Raw genomic sequence first — 10,225 nt, 5'->3', positions numbered from 1 at the left:
CACTCCCTCCAGGAATAAGAAGAGTGAGAAAGGGGTTAAATACAAAAGGGGGTGCTCTTCCGCCCCCACGCCGTCTCCGCGCCTCGGCGTGGCCGCTCCTTTAGTGGTTCCCGGAGTAGCACTGCGAGGTCGCGGTTAGCCTTGGGAGGGGGCCCCGGGTCCCCTGGTGCGCAACAGCTGGAGTATCCCGGGGCTCTCGCCTTTCCCAAGGCTAGAGGGGACTGCAGGAGCACTCACCAATTTGGGTTTGTTTTTTGTTTCCTCTTCGTTGGCTGCTCGGTTCCCCGCGCTCCTCTTGTTGTTCCGGCCCCCACCGGGTTCCTCGCTGCCGCCTCCCGCTCCCGACGCCGCCGCCCCGGGCAGCTCCATTTTTCTCCGGCCCTATCACCTGTGCCTGTAACCCCACCTCCCCTCAACTTGGGGAAGCCCCTCGGGGTTGCCGGGCTGCCCTGGCTGATTAGGTATCACCGCTTCCTTGTGTGAGAGTGTGTGTTCCTGTGGAGCTGCCGATTTCAGGATCCCGGCTCCCAGGCACCCCCGACGAAACACGCAGTTGCCACTATTCGGCGCTGGGGCCAGCCCTGCCCCTGAGCAGCTGCAATAACCGCGGTCGCTGGCGCCGACGCCCTCAGGGCGGTGTTGAGGGTGGAGGGAATGTAGGTGCCTATCTCTTTAAGAGGGCCTCAACACACGTGATTCATTAAAGTGCCCGCAGTCTGCCGCTGGGGCGCGGAAAGCTGCTTCCTACTCCTAGTGCTGAGCGGGCCCCAGCTACTGAGCATGCCCAGCGTAGCGACGGGAGCCAGAGGAAAGGAGAGGACTTTAAGCCGCGGTTAAGCACTGATTTCACTTCCTCGGGGCCTATCGTGTAATAGAAGGGAACTAGTCAACAGAAAGAAGGTATAGCCCATTTTAGAGATGGGGAAAATGAGGCCCGGAAGGATTCAAGTATGAGTTTCAGTGGCAGGACTACTTGAGTGTCAGCTTCCACTACTGTAGGCCAGAGCACCTTTCCCACAGAGGCCTTGCCAGGGTGTGGTCCTGCTAAACTCTGTGGGAGAGGTGGATTGGCAAAACAGCTGGCATCCTATAAGAAAACCACCACGTGGAGTGCTGATTAATTGTCCAGACAGACTGTATGGGTAAAAGTGGAAAGAGCGGGTGCTTTGTGTTGCCGTGATTGCTTTGCAACCAAAGAAATACAGTCCTTCCTTTATTCCCATGCTGCTAGGTAATAGAAGCAGCAGGTGTCCACTGGTTANTAAAGCTCTTTAACCAAAGCACTTCTAGAGAGCTAACAATTGGATTGAGTGCTATTTTCTGTTTCCTGAACTAGTTTAGGCTTAGGGTTGTGGTGGGGAGTAAGATCATGTGTGTCAAAGCAGTGTTTAAAATGTAAATCTCGAGACAAATGCTAGGTGTTTTGGTGCACCAGCAGGGTACTGTGAGTATTGTTAGTCTTTAGTGCTTGAATTGTCAGGAAGAGGCCCAGACTATATTCTTCCAACTTTTTAAAACAGGATCCTCTAAAATTAGTGTTCACACTGAGAACGTTATATAGGGGCTGAGCAAGATTTGAATGAACCACCATCACAGAATAAGAGCACATATGCTGGAGAAGCCTGAAATGTAATTCAGATACTAAGTCTATTAACATGTCCATATGCCTGTTATTCAGATAATCTTCAGGCTATGAATTCTTTTGCCCTCCTCTTCAGCTCTGCTGAATCTATTTATGAGCATATTTATTGAGAGTGCATTAGGATAAATTTGACCATGCTGTAAATGTGATGAGGCAATTAACTGGGACAGTAGCGTGAAAAGAACATATATCTAAAAACAGCTTTAATCCTGGCTTTGTCATTGTCATTAACTTTCTTTTTAATCACACAGGTGGTAAACTACCCAAATACAGCACAGAAGAGGAAATACATGCTCCTAGACAGGGTGGACAATGAACCCTAAGGTAAATTTGCTTTGTCAAAGTTTCTATCTTACTTAAAATTTGATGTATGTTTTCAATGGAATACTACATGGCAATGAGGAAGAATTAAATCTGGCCATTTGTAGCAACATGGATGGAACTTGAGGGTGTTATGCTGAGGGAAATAAGTCAGGCAGAGGACAGATACCATATGTTTGCACGTATAGGAGGATTAGGAGGAACTTAATGGAGGACTACGGGGGAGAAGAAGGAGGGAAAATAGTGGGGGAGAGGGAGGGAGGCAAACCATGAGAGACTCTTGAATGCTGAGAACAAACTGAGGGCTGATGGGGGTGAGGGAGAGGGGAAGGGGCTGATGGGCATGGAGGAGGGCATCTGTTGGGATGAGCACTGGGTGTTATATGGAAACCAACTTGACAATAAACTATTTAAGAAAAAAAATTTGATGTATATTTTGAATTTGACTCACCATACACACACGCACAGACACGTATGTGATTTAAATTACTTAAATATTTCCCTTCTGAAAAATTGAGTAGAAATGCATGCTACAGAAAGACATGACCTGTTTTATCCAATGCTTTCATCCAATTCCTGTTTAAGAGCTGTGGATATGGGTGAGAATCCTCCAAGCTCAAATGTGGTTCAATAATCTCCATAGGTATTTATTAATCTTTATTTTAGAGTATACCACACATTGTACAGAGTGCCATGGGTTAGAAGGATAAAGTTGAGACACTTCCTGCCCTGAAGAACCTCACAGTCTACTGGGAGAGACAGACTGTTAAAGAACTGCACTTTAGTACAACAGATATGAACAGGGAGCCTATGCAGTGCATGAGGTGGATAAATCACCAGAATGTCAGGGATCTGGGACACCTTCCCAAAGACACTGATGTTTCAGCTCAGTCTTAAAAGTCTAATTAAAGTTAATAAGTATTTGTTGACAGTCTACTAAGTGTTAGGTACTGTGCTAGGCATTGTGGGTACATTAGTGAACAAGACAAATATGGCTTGCTCTTATAGAGCTTTCAGGGTATTGGGAAGCATATAAAAATGTGTTGAGTGATTACAAGGCAAAGAGAGTAAAGAATATTTCAGGCAAAGGAAATGACAATAGCACGTGCAGAGACCCTATGGTTAAGAAATTGGGGGCGTTTGGGGGCGCCTGGGTGGCTCAGTTAAGTGTCCAACTTCAGCCCAGGTCATGATCTCATGGCTCCTGGGTCCAAGCTCCACGTCTAGCTATGTGTTGACAGCTCAAAGCCTGAAGCTTGCTTTGGATTCTGTGTCTCCCTCTCTGCCCCTCCTGCTAATTCATTCTCTCTCTCTCTCTCTCTCTCTCTCTCTCTCTCTCTCTCTCTCTCTCTCTCTCTTTCTGTCTCAAAAATAAACAAACATAAAAAAATTTTTTTTTAATTGGGGCATTTGAGGGAGGCGGCTTCTGTTGAAAGAAGTAGAACAGATAAGCAGCTTCCAGATCATAAAGGACCTGTAGGTCTCATTGGTGTAGTTTTAAAAGGGAGAAGGTGTCATAATACAAATCGCTTCTATTTGGACTATATAAATAGACTTGAAGATAGAATTGCATTATTTTGAATATATTGTTGAGTTTCACTATCCGCAGGCCAGGTGAAGCTAACATTTGAAATCCAGTTAGAGGTATGTGTAAAAGATACATCATCTTTACTACAAAAAAATGAAGAAGTCTGTTCCTGATAGGCTTACATTTGACTTTACTGTGATTATCTCAATCATGTCTTAATTCTTTTTTTTTTTATATTTTTATTTATTTCTAGGAGAGAGAGAGAGAGAGAGACAGCGTGAGCAGGGGAGGGTCAGAGAGAGAGAGAGACACAGACTCTGAAACAGGCCCCAGGCTCTAAGCTGGCAGTCAGCACAGAGCCCGACGCGGGGCTCGAACCCACGAACCGCGAGATCACGACCCAAGCGAAAGTCGGACGCCCAACCGACTAAGCCACCCAGGCGCCCCAAGCCATGTCTTAATTCTTGATGTTTGTTTTTTAGCATTGTGCTTCAGTTAATGTAAACAATAATTAAACAAACACCCTTNCTTGGAAGCTAACATATGAGGGATACCATCGCTGTCCTGCAAGGATTTGTCTACTGACTATGAACCAGACACCTCCTAAAGTGCAGTCTTAGAGCTGATCTCACTGCACCTACATTCCTTTATTTTTACCTTCTTAGGATACACATATGGGTGGAGAGACATCTTTTCTATCATGTTGAAAAAAAGGAGGAGGCAACTAATGTCCGTTGGGATATCAAAAGTATATGTTAGGCCTACTGACCTCTGATCTCTCCCTCTGGCTTTTCATGAGGTTAGAAACCAGTTAACATTAAAAAGGGAGCCCTGGGAGAAAAGAAAGATAAAAGGCTACTAGGTTCCGTCTTTCTTCAAATTGACCTTAAAGTCATTTGTTACCCCAAAGGTTTCTAATGAGCCTCATAGTATTCCTCTTGCTTTCTGTGTCTCCCTTTTGCTGACTGTTCTAAACAGTCTGGATCATTAATAGAAAAATGAAAGGAAACATGGATTAGACAAAAATAAGAAATAATACCTTTTAGGGCCATGCAAAAAAATTTGTGATACGAAGTTTGCCTAAAAGTCAACAAGCATTTATTAAGCATATATATGTGCCAACACCAAAATAGATGTTGTGCAGAAATAAAAAGTACCAGACATTCTGCTATCATGTCATATATGTCTCCCTGAAGAATTTCTGTTCTGTAGATTTACCCAATAAAAAGAACAGGGCTTCTGGAGAAACATGGTTTGGGGAAGATCACTTAAATCCAATGCAACTTTATAATCAGAACACTAATAAAAATAATAACCATTCTAATAAAAACACTAACAAGGTTAAATCTCCACTGGCATTTGCTCCAGTATCACAACCCTCAGTGCTTGCTTGGTAGCCTTCACACTTCCTCCTTCCTGATGTGGATCCTCAAGGGCATTCACTTTTAGTAGATGCTATTTTCATCACAATTAAAAATCTAATTGAAGAGTACCCAATTTTTTAAAAATATGTGAGTAAATGTCTTTGCAGCTTTGTTATCAGTCACAGCATCACCAGATAGTTTAATGTGAAAAATTGAGAGGTTGTTGAAACCACTAAACCAGTCACACCAAAGGTGCAGAGTCTTTAGCAAGATTCTTCTTTTTTTTCTTAAAGTCTTCATATATTGCAAAGACTCCTGCTTAATTATGAAAAAGCTTGCTCCTCATTACCCCAAACTCAAAGTACTAAGAAAATTCACAGGTGAAACAACTGGACTTCCACCTTGTTTTATCTTCTATTTCCCACTTGCTAATGCACTATTAATGGTACTACAAGAACTTATAATGAAACAGACTCTGAAATATAAAATCTCTGCTGTCAATAGCTATAAAATCTACTTGAGAATACAAATAACAAATTTGTGAAACAGTAAGAGAAAATTAGCTGCCTAACTTGGACATACTGACTCTAAATTCAACATAACATGGCAAAAGGATGAGACTGGTTGGGCCTAGAATATATGAAGTTTTCAAGAAGAAGGTAGAACTTGAGCTACCAGGGTATGAAGCAGAAATCAGACTTGAATAGCCAAAGCAAAGAAAGGAAGTAAAGAAAAGACAACCATATAGAATGGTCTGGAAACAATACTGACCACTAATGTTGAGGGGTCAGTGGGGCTTGAGTAGAATGGTGAGAACACAGATGTTGAATAATAGTAGGAAACATGGTTATCCCCATAGCATTTTCCCCAGCCTGTAAACATATTTGTATGTAAGACCTAGTGGTAGTAACTGATAAAGATCTTTAGCAGGAATGTTATAAAATAAAGAAGGAAGGAGCTGGTCTGTCAGTAGCATGCAGAATAACTTTGAAAAATGATTTTCAAACTTATTTTTCCTTAAGTACAGGATTTTTTCTCCAAATAAAACTCTTCACAGAACCCCACTAGATGCAACAGATACAAAACTTGGTGACCTGTTTGAAGTCACATGCGAGTGAAGACTATTGCCCTGCCCATGATCACCATATCTTTTTTATGGACATTTGTCCATAAATAGTCAATGGACATTTGGCTGTTTCCATAATTTGGATAATAATAATTGTAGATAATGCTCCTATAAACAACGGAGTTCATGTATCCATTTTTGTATTCTTTGGGTAAATACCTATTAGTACAATTGCTGGATTGTATGTAGTTCTATTTTTACACAGCAGTGGTGAGAGTGGACATCCCTGTCATGTTCCTGATCTCAGGGGGAAAGCTCTCAGTTTTTCCCCGTTGAGGATGATGTTAGCTGAAGGCTTGTCATAGATGGTTTTTATGATGTTTAAGTAGGTTCCTTCTATCCCAACTTTCTCTAGAGTCTTTATTAAGAAGGGATGCTGTATTTTGTCAAATGCTTTTTCTGCATCTATCGACAGGATCATATCGTTTTTATCTTTTCTTTTGTTGATGTGATGTATCACATTGATTGACTTGTGAATGTTGAACCAGCCCTGTAACCCAGGAATGAATCCCACTTGATCTTGGTGGATAATTCTTTTTATGTGCTGTTGGATTCGACTTGCAAGTATCTTGTTGAGGCTTTTTGCATCCGTATTCATCAAGGATATTGGCCTGTAGTTCTCTTTTTTAGCTGGATCTCTGTCTGGCTTGGGAATCAGAGTGATGCTGGCTTCATAAAATGAGTCTGGGAGTTTTCCTTCGCTTTCTATTTTTTGGAATAGCTTGAGAAGAATTGGTATAGAACTAATACCAATTCTTCTCAAACGTCTGGTGGAATTCCCCGGGGAAGCCATCTGGTCCTGGACTCTTTATTTGTTGGGAGATTTTTGATCACTGATTCGATTTCCTCACTAGTTATGGGTCTGTTCGGATTTCCTGTCTCTTCCCGTGTGAATTTTGGTAGTGGGTGTGCGTTTAGGAATTTGTCCATTTCTTCTAAGTTGTCCAATATGTAGTTCTATTTTTAACTCTTTGAGGAAACTCCATACTGTTTCCCAGAGTGGCTGCACCAGTTTGCATTCCCACCAACAGTGTGAAAGGATTCCCCTTTCTCTGCATCCTCACCAACACCTATTGTTTCCTGTGTTGTTGATTTTAGCCATTCTGACAGTCTGAGGTGATATCTCATTATACTTTTGGTTTGTATCTCCCTGTTGATCAGTGATATTGAGTATCTTTTCATGTGTCTGTTGGCCATCTGGATATCTTCTTTGGAAAAATGTCTATTCATGTCTTCTTCCCATTTTTAACAGGATTATTCTTTTTTTGGGTATTGAGGCTTTTTAAAATGTTTTATTTTAAGTAAACTCTGTGCCACACATTGGGCTTCAACTCACAATGGGTGTTGAGTTTTATAATTTCTTTATATATTTTGAATACTAACCCTTTATCATATATGTCATTTGCAAATATAATCTCCCATTCTGTATTTTTACCCTTTAGTTTTGTTGATTGTTTCCTTCACTGAGCAGAAGCTTTTTTTTTTTGATGAAATAACTCAGTCAGAGAAAAACAAATACCGTATGATTTCACTCCTATGTGTAATCTACGAAATGAGCAAAGGGGAAAAAAATAGAGAGAGGCAAACCAAGAAACACACTGCTAGGAAATGGGAGGTGGGTGGAGGGATGGATTAAACAGGACTTGGGGGATTAAGGAATGCATGTGCTGTGATGAGCACCAGGTGTTGTGTGGAAGTGTTAATCACTGTATTGTACACCTGAAACTAATATTATGATGTATGTTAACTAGAACTTAAATAAACACTTAAAAATAATAAAGGAACAAACTATTTCTAGCCACAAATTATATACAGGAAACAAAGGAAAAGAAAGAGTAAACAAGAATTACTAAAATGTTGGCTCAAGGAAATAAAAACCTAGTAGTAAACTAGGATATAGTATCACAAGTTACTTGTCATTCGCAGAGCCATACCAAGGAGCCTGGTACCTAAAAACTAAAGAGACTAATTATAGCAGGACAGGAACGCTAAGAAGCTTCCTGTAGTCACCAACAGGAAGAGTCTGTGAGGCTGGTAAAGCAGAAGGGTTGTGTAACAGTAGGCAGTAAGCATGCAGACAGCTAGACTCTGGGGAGTCCAGCGAGACACTGCTAAACAAGGCAGGCCACCAGGCCTAAAGGAAATGGCATAACAGAAGAAATCCACAAATAGAGGCAGACACAGGTGAGAAAAGATGGCAACCAAGACACCCAGTTTCTTTAACTGGTTTGTGAGATCACAGTAGGACCAGAAACAATAGGTCCACTTGATGCTAAGCCACCAAACTATTGAAATACTCCTCCTTAAATCCTTTCTGACTAGGAACAAGATTGGTCCCAGTGGAAGAAAGTACACAAGAAAAACCCTGAAAAAATAAAGACCAGTAATGGTCACTTACCTGAAATAAAGGTTAATGTGTTCCGTTGTGATGATTATAGGCATTGGGATAGGAGAACAGGCAGCTAAAACATAGCCCCACAAAAATTAGTCCCAAAGACTATCATGCCAAATTCTCCTTTTGGGGAAAGTGTTGAAACTAACAGACACTGAGAATACCCAGATTCGTGCCACCAATGGTTTTATAAAGTACACTGAAAACCAACCCTTTGAATTTTATATAGAAAACATGCTTCTAACAAAGAACAGACGTTCCTGTTAACCAGAGTCCCAAAGCCCCGATGTGATTTTCAAGAGAGGTTTAACAAATCATGAATGGTAAGTGTCCAGTCTGTAATTTACTAAGATATAGGTGTAGTAATAAACAGTGAGTGAAAAATTTTCAATGTTCTTGCTAAATTTTGTGGATCAGAGAAACATACATTGGTGTTAGTAGGGATGCAATTTAAGAAGTTGAGGGTTTTTTTTTTCTTTTTAGAAACAAATATGTATAAACAGTCTCTTGAAGATACATATAGTTCAAAATGAAACTAAAATTATGCAACTAAAATCTATTGTCTCCTATACCTTATGGTTTATTTTCTGAACTTTTCAAAATATAATTAATTTTGAAAATTAAAGAACACACGTTTGACATCTATAAATAATAAAGACGTATTCATATCTAGGCACCAAGTTAGGCAAGTCTTGGAAATAGGTTTATTTTTGTTTTACATATTCTCCTGCATAACTTTTAACAGCTTCGTTGAGATGTAATTCATATATCATACATTTCACCCTTTTAAAGTATACAATTCAGCAGTTTTTAGTATATTCACAGAGTTGTATAACCATCACTCCAATCAATTTTAAAATACTTTCATCACACCAAAAAGAATCTTGTCTTTAGCCATAACTCCTCAGTCCTCCCAAACCACACCAGCCCCCAATCCAAGGCAACGACTAATCTACTTTATGTCTATTTAGACTTCCTTATTTTAGATATTCACATAAATAAATTCTTACAATGTATGGTGTTTTGTGACTGGATTTTTTCACCGAGAATAGTATTTTCAAGGTTCATCCATTCCACATCAGTTTTTATTTGTTCATTATTACCTATATGTTTCTCAGACATAAATACAAATAAGTTGTTTAAGTCACATCCTCTGCCACACACAGTGACAAGCATATACCTATTTGCAATTCTAAAGAGTTGATACTCACATGTGAACACCAGTCTTGGCCTTCCTCTCCTGGCAGAAATAGAAAAATCGGGGTTTGATTTTCCTATACAATGATAGAAGAATTTCTTTCTGTCCCAGGGCCTGACACCACAGAAATGACCACAAACACCATATTTAATCAAGTTTGCATTTTGTACCAGAACAACTCTTAGAAGTTTGTATAAACTAATTAAATAGGAAAACACAGAAACGAATTGCATTAAATTGTATATTACCTAATACAGTAGTGGAGACTATATTCTATAATTTTTATCCTGCTTATTTTTAAGTCTTCCATTCCAACATATTAGAAGCTAAACTGTGCATCTACATTGGCATCAGATTCATTCAGAAGGTCTTCTTTGAGATATGCACATGAATTTTAAGGAAAATGTTTGGAAAATGACTTTTGATCACTGGGTTATTTNTCAGTGGATTCTGCATCCTTTTTCTCCCAATCTCTCAGGTTTTGTAAGGTTTCCAATGGCTTCAGATCTTTTCTGTGTGATGTATGGGCGCGAGTGCAGGCACGGAGCTCCTTACTTCTCCGCCATCTTGCCCTCTCTCTTATTTCTTGAGTACTAAATGTAATGATATCTATTTTTGCTGCTTCTTTTATCTTTCTGATTATTTCTTTACAAA

The 10,225-nt window shown here is 40.2% G+C and overlaps 1 long non-coding RNA gene across 2 annotated transcripts in view; it reads left to right on the top strand.

Annotated features, from left to right (window-relative positions):
- Positions 1-748: 748 nt before the first annotated feature.
- Positions 749-10,225, top strand: part of LOC144218280 (uncharacterized) — a 40,397-nt gene continuing 30,920 nt past the window's right edge. Inside the window, exons 1-3 of one of the 2 annotated variants that reach the window (XR_013331094.1) lie at positions 749-900; positions 1,894-1,966; positions 3,745-3,964. This is a non-coding gene — a long non-coding RNA (uncharacterized LOC144218280). Of the gene's footprint in view, positions 901-1,893; positions 1,967-3,744; positions 3,965-10,225 lie in introns of those variants that run through there. The other variant, XR_013331095.1, reaches the window with a different exon arrangement.

Source organism: Crocuta crocuta, unplaced genomic scaffold (assembly GCF_008692635.1).
Source record: "Crocuta crocuta isolate KB4526 unplaced genomic scaffold, BGI_CrCroc_1.0 scaffold1004, whole genome shotgun sequence".
In the NCBI taxonomy this organism is placed as follows: Eukaryota; Metazoa; Chordata; class Mammalia; order Carnivora; family Hyaenidae; genus Crocuta; species Crocuta crocuta.
The sequence above is the reverse complement of the archived record's forward strand: the minus strand, read 5'-3'. Positions and strand labels throughout refer to the sequence as shown.